General features: G+C 41.2%; 1 long non-coding RNA gene across 3 annotated transcripts in view; it reads right to left on the bottom strand.

Annotated features, from left to right (window-relative positions):
• Positions 1 to 534: 534 nt before the first annotated feature.
• The window catches only part of LOC128153904 (uncharacterized), a 108914-nt gene continuing 92716 nt past the window's right edge, over positions 535 to 16732 (bottom strand). For all 3 annotated transcript variants that reach the window (XR_008239148.1, XR_008239144.1, XR_008239143.1), the window contains 2 exons: positions 1884 to 2118; positions 535 to 1586 (listed from right to left, as the gene is read on the bottom strand). This is a non-coding gene — a long non-coding RNA (uncharacterized LOC128153904). The remainder of the gene's footprint in view (positions 1587 to 1883; positions 2119 to 16732) is intronic.

Genomic DNA, 16732 nt, shown 5'->3' with positions numbered 1-16732 from the left:
TGCCTCATCTATAAAAAGCTTGCCAACGTGAATTGGTGGGAGGTGTCTCAGAGCTTTCTAAACCAATGGTCAGTGTTCATTTAACCAGCTCTGCAGGCACCTGATTTTAGGAGGGCTCGTATATAGTCATACCAAAAAAAAAGCTGCAGGAATTTTTGAAGAGAGGCCTTATAGCTTAAATGCATAATTCCTTACTCGTGCTGGTTGGCAGTTTCATTATACATTCAGCAGAGCGCAGCAGTCCGCTCTGCTGACTCTCCTGGCGTTCCTGCTCCGCTTGACAGGCGATTCCTTTCTTCTTCCTGCTGCTGATAACATCTGTAATGGGGGCAATTAAACTAACAGTGCTTATTAAGGACAGGCACTCCTGTTAGTAGGTATTTCCAAGCCACCTTGCTACTGCAGCTCCACGAGCAGAGGTGCTGGAGGCTGTTACCACTTACCTTTTTCATTCTGTGCTGTAACGCTAGAAGGCATTCCCTCTGTTATTGCCAGTAAAATATTCTTCAAATTCATATTTGGGGGGGGGGGGGGGGGGGAAGGGGCAACCCACCTTTACTGCATTGCGGATTTCTCTCCGACCTCTAATGCCTGTTCCCTATCTCTGAGGGATGCAGGTAGTGACTGGTGGCCCCTTCCCTGTGGTGGTCCCATCTCCGTCCCCTCCTGCTAACCTGCACTCCCACAGCTCTCCCGGATGCACCGTTGGCTCCTGCTTTTCCCCAGAGAGCCAAATTTTCTGGTTTGCTCATCTAACCTTTGGGGAAATCTGACGCTCAGCTCCCCGCGCTCTCTGGCATCTCCCAGACTGGTTTAGGTCCAAATCACAGCACTGGGTGCTGTAAAAGTGGGCAGTAAGAGACGACGGTGCCATGGCTGCTCATAGACCAGACGGGAAAAAATACAGAAGGACAGATAAAATCACAGTGAAGTGGGATGGTTTTCCCAAAGGGTCTTTCAGATGAAGGTGAGCTTTTTGCACTGGCTATTAGGAGACACCTTAACGCCTGTTTTACTAGTTATAAAATACTCTTCGGTGACGGTAACCTGGCTTTTCCTCCCAAACTTGGGGACTTCGTTTAGGCACATAATCTGCTTTCTGCATCTTCCAAGAGACTGATTTTTGGGAGCGCTGGGCACACTCCATTCCCATCGACCGTGAGCAGAAACTCAGACTGCACCCGGGGAGATTGAGCAACAACATTTGTGCTCTTCTTTCCATTTTTCGCATAAAAAGAGCCAGAATTTCCTAAAAAATACTATAAACCCTGAAGAAACTCTGCTGTCACAGGTCACCAACAAGCAGCTCCTGAGCTCCAGCAGATGCCTTTCAGCAGGAATGGAAGCCGGGTCTGACCGAGCCTTTGTGTCTCCGGACTTTCGACTGCTCTATCCGTTAAATTTAACAGTTGGCTAACACATTTGATAATTGAGCATGTTAATATTTTGCAAGAGTGACTGACGAGCAGATTGTTGTCAAATCAAGGATCCATCAGGCTGAGAATATTGAAGTTGGCAGAGCCCAATAATTTACAGCTTTCTCCTTCAGCTTCTCATAATTTACGTTCCAGCCACTGAAGGGAAACCTGCAGCCAAAGAAAATTGATGGACTCATCATCCAGACATGACACTCCTGAAACTTCAAATTGCTATTTTATACACATGTTACAAAGAAATGATCAATGGGAACTTGTAAACTCCTCATTTACGGGAACCCTGGTGAAGCTGCACCTAACGTCTCCGCTCCCATACTTTGCTGGGACTTACTGGTGTACTCTGAATAGTTTCCATTTAACATTTTCTCTAACCCAGTGACCTAATGATAGTGCAACTACTGAATCTAAACTATTAGTTTACATTGCTACAGGGTCTTAGTCCCTTACCATTTTTGGTAAAAACAAAGTGACTCCAGTTCAGTCCATCTCTTGTTGTCTATATGGTCTCATCGAACAGAACAACCCAGATGCTTATGTTCAGGCTCAGGCTTATGTTTCTTACTGAAGCTGTGCCTTCACAAATTGTTTGGAAGTTTCTCTGTTGCACATCATGACCCCTGGATGGTCTCCATCAACCAAATATATGTGGAAGTCATTTCCTTTCAAATGCCATAATGCATACCTGTAATCATGGAAACACAATATTTAAAAAATCCTCCTTTCCTTCTTGAGAAAATCAAGAGTTGTTTCTATATATGGAAAAAACCAACAAACTTCCAGATATAAAATGTGATTACTGGGTCATAACAACAGTTTACTAAAGGCAGGACGGGGCAGGGGGTGATGGTTCCCAACTGAGTAAAGTCAATTTTTAAAGGCATTATGTACACATGTTTTTAGAATCTGTGCAGCCAAATTCATCGTTATTGTCTGCAGATTTATCTGAGTTCTGGGTAGAAACCTATCTCAAGCTCCAAAGTGAAACTTGGTGTTGGCACCGGGAAAGGATTGAAGTTGGTGTAAATGCAGGCAGGCTCTACCCAAAGCCTCCATCAGCTGCTTGGAGAGAGGCTCAGGTAGCACTGCCATGGGGAAGGAGGGAGGGAACTCGGTGCCGTTGCAAAACCACGTCCAGAACCTAAAGAAAAATACCACTGAAAATATTTTCCTAAGAAAGGAAGTCCAGAGAGAGGCAGAAAAATCACTCATTTGCTTCAGCAGTAAAATAAAGAGAAGGGAATAAAGGCTCTGCTTTGCTTGCCAGCCCTCAGCTTGGCAAAGTGTTTTAGTACACACATCACTGTGCATGGATGTAAATATACCTATTGACTTTAATAGGACTACACGCACGTTTAAATAACCTCAGGCTGAAGCACCTTGCTGAACTGAGCTTTAATATATATTTAGGTTTGTTCATGCTGCTTGGGGCTTGCGTCAAGGTATTCGTGTTCATGCTCGTCACATACAACCGAATGAACCTGTTGAAGTGGGATGTTTTACAAGTTTGCCATATTTTAACTGTGCTATTCACTCATTGGCTCTGTGGTAAAATTATCATTTATTTCTTGGGGCTTTTCAACACTAGTAAAGATGATGTAGGATAGAAAGCCTAACTCATCACATGGAAGAGGAGAAAGATTCTTACTGTCCAAACACATAAGTCAGCAGAAATAATATAGCAAAAAACCATTTCTCTGAAAAGGCAGAATTACTCCTAGTCTGACCTTACAACCTTGTACTCATATGGGCACAGTATATTATGAAAACAAAAGGAGGAGTTTGGAAATAATGTGAATACACTTGGAAATAATAGATACTTAACCCTCATTTCACCAAGCAGTTTCCATTTTACTGTTCTGGTCTACACCAACACCCAAACTGAATCTGGCTGACCTCAAACTTACAATGCTGCACATTTAACACATATTTTTAATAAACACTACCCCACATTTTTGCCATACTTCAAAAGGAATAAAATATATACCTTTTTTTAATTTTTAGAGAGCAACCGAGGTGAACCTGCTTCAAAAACATGGTAAGCTTCAAATCAAATACTGCAGTTCTAAGAAATCCATTAACCGTTCACATCTAAAACTCATCCTTCAATGCTTCGCCCTATAATGCACATTGTTGTCAATTTTTGTCTTATTTACCCCCTGCTAATAGCTGGGCTCAATTCCAAGAAACTTAAGACAATTGTGGAGAGATGCAGATCTAACATTTTTCAAGTTGACAGCCAATATTTCTGGGCATTTAATTCCTGAGACGGAAGAATCTCCAAATCCTGCTTTTGTAATTCACCCAGGAAAACACATCAGAGCCAAACTGTGTCTGTGCAGCCTGAGTAAAAATGTTATTGTTTGATCCACGTTGTATCTTTCTTGGCAGATTTGTAGGGATTGATCCTGGCTGACACTGGTATTTTAATACGAAGCTGAGTACTCAACAGTTCTTGATAAATTAGCATCCGTATTGTAACCATAGGCATTCTGTCCTCAGCAGTATATCTTAGGTAAAGGTTCATTTAATTTACCCCTTGTTAAAGTTTAAAAAGCTATGCCAAATTCCACCAGACTTGGCATGTGTGACATGACTAATGACTCTGCTAAACTTTGAGTCAAAAGCTTCAATTTTGAAATGCATCATCTTTATGTATTTGCCCCAAGCAGCAGCGCAGAGAGAAAAATAAATAATTAAAATTATTCCATTTACTCAGGTTTGAAATCTAAGCAGCTAAACACAACTTTAAAAGTTGTACAATATTTATGCATGAATTTGATAAGGGGCTTATGCTCAAAGCAGAAAGCACGAAGGGTCAAGGATACAGACGGCACTAGGGATCTTCTTCCTCCCTTTAAGAAGATAACACCGATGCAATAGCCCCAAAAATGTTCACTCAGATGCTCCGTGCCACGGTGCAAAGCACGTACCTCGGGGCTGAGCTTCAGCCAGCGTGGATCAGGGTGGGTTTGCTTGAACCTCACACCATCCTTCTGCTCGTCTTGCTTCTCTCCTTGTCTTTCTAGTCCTCGCGTAGATCTTGAGCCACCTATTCTGGTTCAATGTGATTTAAATGGAATTATTCATCTTTCTTCCCAAGCCTGATCAGACGTGTGAGTACCTAACCATTGTGGAAAACACTGCCACGCTATCTGCCTTTTGATCCTTTAGCTTGTATTTATATAATACTGACTTTATATTCACTTGCAAATCTTCCTGTATGTAAGCCTCCAGGCTATGCTTAAGTCTCCGATTTTTTTTCCCTGCATGATACGACTAATACATGGCCTTCTCTGTTCATCCATACAGCAAACCACTAGCATTTTGTGTCTTCACAGGGCCCCTATGGACCTCCCCAAGCCACCCAGGCCAGTCTTCTGCTCGCAGCAGGTCCAGCCAGAGCAGGGTGCTGAGGACCTGGTCCCGTCAAGCTGTGAATTTTTCCACCTCACCCAGCTCAATGCTGGCAGGCCAATAGTGTCAAAAAAGCAATTTCGTACATTCATCCAAACAACCCTACATGTGTGGGAAGAGCGACTGGATTCTTCTTTAAATCATTCTGTAGAATTTTCCTTTCTTGCAACAGCTACGGAAAAAATTGACACAGGTCAGATTTATGATGTGGAGGCAATTAACATTTTCCTCAGTATTTTCTTGTACAATGCTAATTGCATCCCTGTATTTCATCCCATATTGAAGTTTGCTGTCATGCATCACTAACACAGATCTGTCCCGGGCCATAGCTAGAGTATCCACATGTGGTAATACTGAAAAATAACTAATCATACCGTTTTGCAAGCAAGTCATTAACTGCTGACATAGGTTTCAGTCTAAATCCTGTGTCTCTGGGACATTTCATATCATAGCATATCATAGGCAATTGGAGACTTTGGTATTTTCCTTATTTCAGGATCATGAGCTGTATTAATTTTGCATGCTTTACCCCTTGTACAATTTAGCATCTAGAGAGATTGGACAGGTTTTTTTCTGTGTTTATGCAGGTCCATGCTTGTCTGAAACATCTGTGCAGTGCTGTTATCGTGTTTGCAAACACAGGGCTTTAGTGTCTCCTGGAGGAGCATCAAACTCTAGCTTCCATTCCTATCATATAGTAAAAATAAAATATTTTGAAAATTTGCCTAAATTAGGGAAAGATTTTATAATGGAATATTTAGGAGCCTACAAAACGTTTTGCTTCGACTGGAAACAAATGTTTTGCTTTGCCTTGTAATGAAATCAAACCTTCGGTTTGGGGGAAAAGAAAATCAGGATAAATCCTTTCTAGAGCAGAATATGGCTCATCGTGTTTATGTATGAGAAACTTGCCCTTATTCCTAGCCTTTGCAGACGACCCTGTCTTCAACAGCTACCAACTCTTGCTGACTGCACAGCTTGGAAAAGAGCGTACAAAAATTAATATATTATTGAAAACCAGCCAGCTGGATGCCTAGCCCACCTCTGGGACTTCCTTCCTTTGATGAAAAATAAATATTTACAGTTAAATAAAACCTTAAATGATTTTTGAATAATTCTTTTGAACAGCAGTGCTACTGTACAGTGTGAAAGGACTCCAAAAAACTAACTGGTTCATTTTTTAACTTCAAAGTATGATGGATATACTCTAAGTCCAAGATAAAGTACATTTAGACCAAAAGGTTTGAAAGGTGATCTCTGATCTTAGCGTAGTTCTCCATCATCAGTTAATAAAAATACTTGGCAAGGTATTCGGTATCTCTTCGTCTGTTCCTTTCCAGATAACTGCTTTTATGGGGCTGATGCAGTTCCTAGTAAAATCATAAGGGAATTTGGTGCCGCCTTACTGCAAATTTTGTGTATGAAGTAGGAGAGAAAGGGCTGAAAATTTCAACCGGTGCAAGTCAACATCATTCTGTTAAAGTCAGCATTTGGAATCTGTTCCTGGGTATTTGGGGTTTATCAAATAAACTCTTCATTTCCTCAAGAAATGCCAGGACTTCAGAACCGAATGAAAATAAATCTGGTTTCTGCTGAAAGCCAGCATTTGTCAAAACTGTTCTTAAAACCCAGTATTGCAAGGTGCAAAGATATTTAAGTACCATCAGTTATGCCTTGACATACATTATACCACAGAAAATATAAGCAATCCAATTGATATTAATAACTTGATTTAACCAAATATACTGCTGAAAGAGTGGTTAAATTTGCCCTTCAGCTCTAGGTATGTTGGCATAAAAATCAAGAAGATTAACTTCTCTATAAACATCTCATTTAAGATCTTAAAATCCTTAATAAATCTAACAATACTGAATAGCTTTCTGTGGTCTTCAGTAAATCACGAGCCAAAAGAGCCGATATAATGGGTCCTGAGCTCACTGTGCTGAGTGAATGAGAAGGATGCCCCATGGCATTGGTGATAAACAGTATAAAAGACATTCTACCACCGCAGTGAGATGGCTCAAGGAATCAGGCGCCAGATAAGAACTGCAATGTCTACTATTTTCCCCTGAAGCAGTTCTATCGGGGGGGTTTTATGGCTTTTGCTGACAACAGCATATTCATGGTGGCTGGGCACCTGTTCCCGTTAAACAACCTTTGGTCCTATTAGGTCTTTACTAAAACTAAGATAGGTTTTCTCTCTAGGAGCATGAATGCTAAACTTGGAAATATTTCTTGCTATTATAGACAGGCTCCCTATTCTTATCTCACAGTAGTGTATTCTCATAGCAGAATCATCATTAAATGAAGCTCGAAGATGAATCACGAAGAAAAGGTCAAATTTCACTTCCTGGAGATTTGGAGGACTTATATATTTCTTACTGTTGGGTTAAATGATCGAGATTTTATACAGGTTGTTTCTGAACAGCATTTATGGATCTCTGAAAGGTCATCGGACTCGCAGCTTGCTGGGCGTATAGATTGTTTGTGAAATAATTGCCAGTTTGAAGAATTTACGGAGCTCCTGCCCAAGAAGAGGATCAGCTTGTGGGTGGTGATGGTTAGATACGCTGTAGGGAACCATCAGCAGAACTGGATCTAACAGGGAAGCTGACCAAAGGGATGGAGCTCCTGCTTTGCATCTCGCTCCCCTCCCAGCAGGAGGGATTTTGTGTTTTTCTGTTGGACACTGGAGAGTCTATCATCCCAAAGACAATATTCGTCATCGCGGAGACACTGCCCAGACCTAGTTCCTATCACCGTGCCCGAAGGCTTGGAATATCTCCTTATTTAATTACATTTATTAAATACTTGCCATAAAATGTGAAAACAACACGATGACAACACGATGACAACACGTTATCTAGGATGAGAACAGCACAGCAATCTTAGATCAACTCTGATGTCCTAACTCATAAATGTTTATAGCCATGGCTTGAGCCCCTGGAAGGTAGGTAACGCGGGTGAGCCTGGCTTTGGTACCCATCATCATCACATCAGTCACACCGCGGCATCACTCTCAATCTGCACTAGGTACAAAGAGATCGAGTCACACCAGCAACAACACCCTGGCAGCAAAATAACAAATATTAAGCTGTTTCAAATGTTATTTTTCAGCTAAAGGAATGGAAGGAGATAGCTGACCACTGACTTGTTATGTCAACATGTCACACGCAGCAGTGTCTCTCCAGGGCATAGCAGTGCTGGTGACAAACAGCTTTGCTGGTAAATGCCAGCTGAGAATCCGGTCCACAACACTCATGGTTTAGGTTTCTTTACATCCATCCCTACATGCTGGCCATTTAACCCCTTGGAGTTTTGTGGTAGTTTTTTCCCCTCAGGTTCAAGCAACCGCATTGAACACACGTAAACTAATTTAAAATTCATATTCAGATTAGTATATATTGCTTGCATATGTGTACATATATGTACAGGCAGACAAGTTATAGTATGAATGTATGTGTGTGTGTAGCAGAGACAAAAGGCACTTGCAAAATACATGTAGAGTTCAATGCTCTCTTGCACAAAAAAGAAATTTCCTGAAACAACACATCTGAAATACCCTTACAGATGTTTCTCTGCATTACCAAAAAAACCGTCCCCTGAGCTAAAATGAAAATTGATTTTGAAAAAAAGCTGAAGGATATGAGTGGATCATCATAATTGGATCAACATGCTCCAAAAGCTTCAGGCTACTTCAACTTCATTTCTTAGCTGACAGCTTTCTTTTGGAATTCTTCAAACCAAACACAAATGGTTTGATTGCAATATGTGAAACATTTGACCATCATATCCTTGACAGTCAGTCCGCTGCAGGGGAGATTTGATAACTGTTGTCAAATTCATAACAGCCAGTCTAATCCAAAGAACCAACAAAAAACCACAGGAGCTGCTTCAACAAAAACAGAGACGATATTAATGTAAAATGACACCATTTACAGGGAAAATAGAGAAAAAGGCTGTACTGGGTCTTTTCCAAACAGTGTTGCAACCACATGAACAGATCTTATTGGTTCTTAATTGTTAAAAACAAATTAGGGATGTTAAAAATCCACTTGGTTTTCCATTCAATAGTCATGTGAGAAATCAAAGCAGCAACAACAGCAAGTCACTCAAACTGCGCATGTGCTAATTTACGGGCAGTACCGTCTGGGTAGATCAGAGCTAAATTGTTCCTCCCCAAAAAAGAGGTGTTGCAGGGTGTATGTGATTGGCAAATTTCCACATCTCAGTACCGCTTCCAGTATTAAATGGATGAAAAAGAAAGGGGAAATCATGTAAAAAGAAGTAATAGAATAAAATCTAATGGTATCTTCTCTGTTTATTTCTATGACAGGCAAAAGTGAATACTGCTGCACTAATTGGCAGAAAGGAATTGAAGGCTATCATGGATAAACTAATTACTGGATGTCAATATTGTATTAAACATCTAGTAAGAGGAATTTTAATAAGTGCACGCTTTGTAAAGTTGAAGCTTCAAGATCTTTAACAAAATTTTATGGAGGATTTAATTCATAGTCCTGAAAAGAGCATTTCTGGAGAAAATACACTTGATTCTCACTTAGGGTTAGGAAGGACTGCAACTCAGGAGCTTGTTCTTCAGCAAGTAAAAATTAATTTTAAAAGCAAAACCCTGCTTGCTGACAGATCTCAATCTTGCAGTCTCAATCAGAGCCAGCTATAGGGAAAGTGGTAACTATTAAACAAATCTCTCTGCAGGGACGTTTCCAACACTTGGCTTTACCAACACTGAGCTTCTGCAAGACGCGTGATTAATTGCGGTCTTTAGTGCAATGATTGTACTCCCAGGCCTTCCTCTTGCACCTTGCCTCTTTTTCTCTTTGGCCATACCCACAATAAACATATTTAGTCCAGAGTTTTCCCTTCTTACACAATTATTGCTTAGCAGTGGTATGGTTTGGATTCCCCCCCCCGCCCCCCATTCTTTTATCTGTTTCTCTCTCTAAAAACTTGGGAAGTAAAAGGGATAAAGTTTAACAACTGTTCACAGTTCAGCGTCCTGCAAAATTAGAGAAACATCTGGAAGTTATTTTTGCTTCAGAATGATTTTTAACTGACTAAATGATCTCATCTGTGGTGCTGTGTAGGCTTATTGATGACAGAGAGCTAGCAGTATTTACCCCTCCTACCTGAAATGCACCACAAATAAGATTCCAAGGGTTTTTCTAGCTCCTTAAATCCTCTGGATTTTTTTCTTCCATTTAGGAACAGCATTCATTAAACAGCTATAAAACTAAATTAAGAGAAAGCAATAACATCAGATTAGAGCCAAGAAAAAAAATCAATAGCTCAGCATGAACAACTAAGTAATAGAAAAATATTCCAGACACTTCCAAAAGAGGAGTTTTAGCATAAAAGTCTTAGCTCATGGGAAAAGAGATGTTATCTGAGCTGGAATTCGGTTTGAACAACTGGGATTAATAAATCTGCATTCTTTAATTCCTTCTCTAGCTCTAACTGCCAAGCATTTTTCGTTTCTAGCACTAAACTGCTGTGCGGTATAGTGGTGCGACGTTACCCAGTTTGCTTCTCCGTGCCCCACTTTGGCTGCACGTCACTGCCGAGGAAAGGATGCTTTTTTTGTCAGCTTTTTTTGTCAGCTTTTTTTGTCAGCCTTTGTTTGTCACCCTGCCCTGCAGACCCAGCTGGATGGGCTCCTCTCTGCTGCCACCAGCAGCACACACCTGCGGGGGATCCAGCGTCATAGCTGGACTCTTGCAGATTGAAGATTAGGACTGTCAAATGTAAATGCAATTAAATTTTGAAATTCCTTGGGAATTTCAGCCAAGACCACCACACAGGATGAAGGATGGTAAAGAAACAGAGCTATACAAATTGATTTTCTTGAGAAGGCTTTCTATACTTTATTTAAAAGCATGTAGCCAAAAATTTGGGACTGCTATGTTAAGCATTTGGGGATAGGATTATGACACAACTATTTCTGATGCGATAATACTGAGAAATAATTTTATTTGGGGACTAAAAAGAGATTTGTGGGAGGAGCTGATTTTTTTCTTATACCACTGAGCCAGGAGGCTGGAAAGCTGTGCATACAGATTCAAGTCTAGTATTTTCATAATCTATCTTGATCTGCTCTGCTGGATATATTTTCCCTCTTTTCCAATACTCACGTTGTTAGCAAGATCATCTTCCCTCTTTGTCGGATTCCCTTACTCTTTGCTCAAGTTACTGTGGAATCAAAATAACACTTGCTGGCTTGTCTGCACGTGTTGGAAATCTATTTGATGGCCATTACAGGAGACGTTTTCAGGTGCAATGAGACGGGAACTTCTGCCTGGATGTATAGGGACAATAGATTTACTCTGCTACAGCGTTTATTCTTACCAGATGGCACAGGAAAGGACGATGTTGTGTTTCTGCTCTGGAAAGGAACTTTCTTCCTAAGCAAATGTGATGGCTGTGTGAAAAGCCCCAATTTAGACCATGTGCAGAACACATTGCCACACCACCTGAAAACTGTTAGCGTTTGAGAGCACATTGTCGTATGAGACTTCAGGGAGCAGACGCAGCACATGACTGGGATTGCCCTGTGAAAACATATATCGATTTCATGATAAACGGAGACCAGCAAAGGGTACCTGGAGGAAACCTGAAACTTCAGAAGAAGGAGAAAAAATGAAAAGCAGGGGTTGTTTTCCATTGGAAGTCCCAAAGCAAAACGCCGTATCTCGGTGAGCTTGGCTTAACCGTTTGAACAAGAAAATGGTACATTTTGGTAGATTCGGTCTACTGCACGCTTTGGCTGGTAGATGAGGAAGCTTATTTGCATTTCAAAGCTGGCCTATATTTTGCTGATAGTAAATAATGCAACATACATATATATTCGTTGCTTGGAGGTAACAGAAGATCAGATCAAGATATGCCATTCTGCGATGACTTCGACTACATTGGGTGGTTTTCCCCTGGTCTGTCGGAAGATGTCCCAGTGTCCGGTGAGGTGTGACATTACCTGGAGCTGGAGCAGCCGGAGGTGTGTAAGGTGGCAGTGGGGATAGCTGCTGTGTACCAATGCCTCCATCTAACAAGTCTGGATGCAGGAAGACTCCCAAAGCCCAACTTAGGGCTGTTGTCTCAACAATGGCATAGATGGATGATTATTTATCCAGAACAATTTATCACTTGCATTCTGACGAGAATTAATGAATTTGATGATAAACTCTGCTATGAAATTAATTATGCTAAATCCCAGATATTAAATGTAGACCTTGAGAATCCATGATTAAAAAGCTGAGAGATATCTTTATTTTTGTGGTCTAACAAAGATACATAGTTATCTATATTTCTCCTAGCTTCAGTTAGTTTTCCTCCTACTCAAAATGTAAAATTGATTTGTTGCGTTGGGAAATAAACAACAAAAAACGATGCTTATCTTAGTTTGGTTATATGGCCATGATAAAAATTAATTGGTCACCAAAAATTAGTATTCAAAACACGTAACACTCAGTATGAAAAAAAAGACTGCTAAAACATCTACCAAAAATGTACATTTGGAAATCTTATTCTAGAAAGCACCAAGTTCACTAACATATTATTAAGGTACTCGATGGAGATGGGTATGAGGTCAGATACCACGGGAGCCTGAGCAAACATTGAGTGGAAATTCAACAAAAGGACTTTAGGTATGAACTCAGCACACTTCTTTTTTGGCTTAATCTGTTTGTACCGCCTCAGAAAGGGCTTTGGGTCATTATGATACTTCAGATCCAGGATCTGACACACACAGCACAGACTCCTCCTCCTCCTCTCTTCTGTTCTCCAAATCTCTGAAGCAATTTCATATCGGCAGCTCCCTCGCTCAGTGTACATATAACATCAAGAAGAGAAATCCAGACAACCCATCGTGATAAAAGGAGATAATTTAAGGCAAATAAAATAATTCCTCTGGAATATTAATATACCTGCTTAGACTTTTTTTTTTTCCCCAAACTAAACCAATATTTAAATCTTATATAGAATGTCCACATTTTAGGATTTTAGGAACTAAAAGCAGACATCATTGGTGGGGGAGGAAGGAAAAAGGCAAATAACCAGAGACTGGTCAAAGTGTACACCAGTCATGCAGCGCTTAGTAGAAATTATTGCAATAGATATCAACGATAGCTCACTCCAATTATACTTAAGACAGTATGTTAAAACTGTATTCTGTGTACATAGTGGGAACATCCTATGAACTTGAATAACAAACAGAGTTTTGAAGCCGAGGAAATGTAAGATCTCCAGAGAAAGCCTTGGTGGCTCCAGAGGTCATCTCAGCAACCACTACGAGAGTCTGTTTCTCCATCCATAAATGCTGGTATTTTTCTTTAAAGTCGGGGGAAGTTAGAAACAACAGACTTCAGGGGAAAAAACCCTGTAACTCATGAACCCCCTCTGCATTTTCTCTGTCTTAAGCTGATAAAATCATTATTCTTCCTTATGCCTATGGCTCTTGCTCATCCGTACTGCGCCCACCTCTTCCATCCTACCCCACTGTCACCATAGGCATTCAAATAGGGAGACATCAGGGTTTCATTCCGCTGTAGGAGGGACGTTATTCATAAAGGAAGAAGTACATGAGGGTGTTAAAGCAGTGCAGCAGAAGCTAAGACACCTGCATCTGTCAGCTAGGAAGGCTGGAGGAGCTAGAAGCTTTTATCCAAATGGGAATAGTTGAAAGAGTTGATGCATCTGAATAGATTTGCCTATAGGAGCAACCATGAATAAATTGGGCTGAATTCAAACACGTGTCAATCTTCGTGAGCCTAATGAGGCGGTTGGGGTTGATAGTCACCCCTCGCCACTAACCCAAGACCTTCTGGCTGAATTTCAGACCTTTGCAATGAATTCAGTGCTGGACTTTAAACACTTTTATTTGAAATAATAGTATCAGAATGCAGCCCGTTGTTGCCCTTCAGTAGCAGCTTTCTGCTGCTCAAGAACTTGAGTTATATTTATTAACCTTTCACTATTACTAATTTTGCATGCTTGTGGCAACATAGTTGGTATTATAATTACTCTTCTAGGGTATTAAGGAAAGATCATCCAGAGTCTGGTCTCATTCCTGAATTTGTCCATTTAAAAATTAATATAAGAGAACATTATTTAATAAGTATGACTTAATACAAAGCAAAGAAGTTAATCCTTTCGCCTTGAACCTGACTTTCATACACACACACAGTCATAAGTATCTATTTTGTCGTTTCAATCGTCACCCCTGTTGCTGATCCATGAACCAAACAGCAAAAGATTGCTGAGGGTTGCAATGACCCAGCATGAGGGACAGCAGATACTTGGTCCATGAGCACCGTAAAAAACATACACATACATGTATACACACACACACACACACAAAACAAACAAGAAAATTATGCAAAAAAGAGGAAAGAAAAAGAAGAAAAATTATGGATTAGAACAAAGCCACCAATGCTGGGACCCATCAGAGCTCACTGCCTCTGCTTTGTACCATCCCACTGCTCCCTGCTGCTCCTTCTGCCACATGGCTGGGAAAAATTTTTTTGACCGAGACATATTTTTTAAGTGCTGAGAAGGGTTATAGTGAGAATGCAATTCAGAAATCTGTGAGTGTGGAACATACAGAGTTTCTTATCATATGTTTCTGTTTTCCCCATTACTTTCCTCTCCATACAGGAGACATTATAGGATGAGAAGATCCATTCTGATTGCAAAGATATAGACACATATACGCACATATATATACACATATATATGTACACATGATATACACACGCACACACACATGATATACGTTATAGTTTTATAGATGTGATCTTTTGATGCTTATTTTACTAAGAATTTCCAAATCCATTTTAACTCAAATTAAGAATTGCCTAATCCAGATTAGCACTGAAAAGCAAAAGCAAACGTAACCTCAAGATGTAATTTAAAAGGTAATTTGCCAAAGTAAAGGCCCCATTGCGCTGAGAGCAAAGTAAAGGGCTTCACTGTAAATGAGAAAGGATTAGGCCCACAGAAAAGTATTGCTATAGCAACAAAATAATTTATGAGACTATGTATAACAAAGCCAGAGCCACAGAAATGTGATGGGAAGAGGCTCGTACATGCTTTAACAACATCACGCTTCTTTTTGTAATAACTAACACGCTGAAAGAAATGAGCGTGCTTTCATTTTACAATTTTGTTTTTAAACTCCCTTTATCAACACCGTTCGGCAGCTCTGTTACTGAAAAAATATCACACCCGTCCCTGTCAAAGAGAAGAGGCAGCGTCATTAACAGACGCAGTCCCATGCTAAAAGGCATCTCCCCTCTGATGGATAACCGGGCCTTGACGAAGTTTGCGTGGACAATTTGCAAACAGCGTGTTAAGACCCTGTGCAGAAACGTGAGCGATAGCGGGGGGTGCACAGCGATTTATCATGGCCATCAGAAGCCCTCCCATCCTGGCAGGCAGCCTCTTTTAATGTATGTTTTGCTAATTGGAAGTTACAACGGTGGTCTGAAGTCCCAGCTGAACAGCTCTTCCAGCTCTACAACTGTGCAGGAAAAGCTCTCTGCATCTTCCTTTGTAAGACTGGTTTAAAAGTTAGAAAAATTTATTATCATCACCATTTATCCTTTAAGGCTATAAAAATCTGCCAGTGAAGCCCCCCCAAAAGGCTTAATGCATTACCAAAGCGCTAATTTTATTCTTCATTATTCCCCCAAACCTACGTTCAAAACCGAAGCTCCTGCTCTACAGAGAGCTGTTGTTTAATGTATTTCTGTATGTAGATCCTTGACAGAGACCATTTTTCTTGCCTCTCAGGTGGCTCGTATAGTGAGATTTATGTCCGTTATGCATAAATTCCTTGCAATATTGCTCTAGCATAATCAGCAGAAAATCTGAGAAAGCACCCACAGCAGCCACAAAACACCGCCAGAGACACTTGGACTCGAGCCACCTTCTTGAAGTCACAGGGACGCCGTTCCCATTGAAATCAGGGGCTTATTTTGGCCCCGATGGGTCAGAAGGACCACGAGGGTCCCCTCGCCCTGCTGAGCCCCAGCGTTGTCCTTGCCTGGCCTGAACGCAAATGTCACCGCTGAGCGGGACAGCCCAGTTTAAATACCGACCCCAGTTTAGATACTGACCCCGGTTTAGATACTGAGCCTTTTATTAGATCTGGCCCTGAATTTCTGTAAATAAAAAGAAAAAAATTTTACAAATCGCTTTTCAATCCCTAACGCAACGTCAGCATCGTTCTCTCTGGCTTATATTTATGACCTCTTATTTACACCCCCTCGAATCTGACCACGTGAATGCCTGGTTCCTTCCTGCTCAGTGCTAGAGACATGCCCAGGCTTTTCTTAATGCTCTGGCGGAGCCTTGCCTCTCGCTGCTCGCTGCTTGTCAGGGTTGGTTTCAAGGCACATTTGTCTGCCCGTGCCCTGCTTGCAGCACACCGCTGCTAACCCAACGAGCCTTCCCTCTGTACGGACCGCCTGCCCGCCGTTCTGTGCCGTTAGATATTTTCATCTCCTTCGAATATGTTCTTTAGCTGATGTAGGAGGAGAATAAAATTAATTCTAATGCTTCTCTTTCAATAGTCAGGGTGCAGTCAGGAGCCATGGGGGACCTCCAGGTTGAGACCTCGCAGCCAGGATTGGTCCCACCACCCCAGAGAGGGGGCCTCAACCAGAACGTCCACAGGCAGAAGAGTCAAAATGAAAGAAAGCAAAATTTAAGAGTTAAACTCACCCTCAGCTCTTCTCCCTGGGACAGGCAGAGGAGAGACAAGCGACCGGGTAAAACATCTCCAGCATCTACGCTTTGCTTCCCTGGCATGGATCTGCTGAAGGTGGCACCTGGGGTGGGACGAGGACGATTCCCCCAGCACCTGC

This window comes from Harpia harpyja, chromosome 18 (genome assembly GCF_026419915.1).
Source record: "Harpia harpyja isolate bHarHar1 chromosome 18, bHarHar1 primary haplotype, whole genome shotgun sequence".
Classification (NCBI taxonomy): Eukaryota; Metazoa; Chordata; class Aves; order Accipitriformes; family Accipitridae; genus Harpia; species Harpia harpyja.
This window is presented reverse-complemented; position numbering and strand designations above follow the sequence as displayed.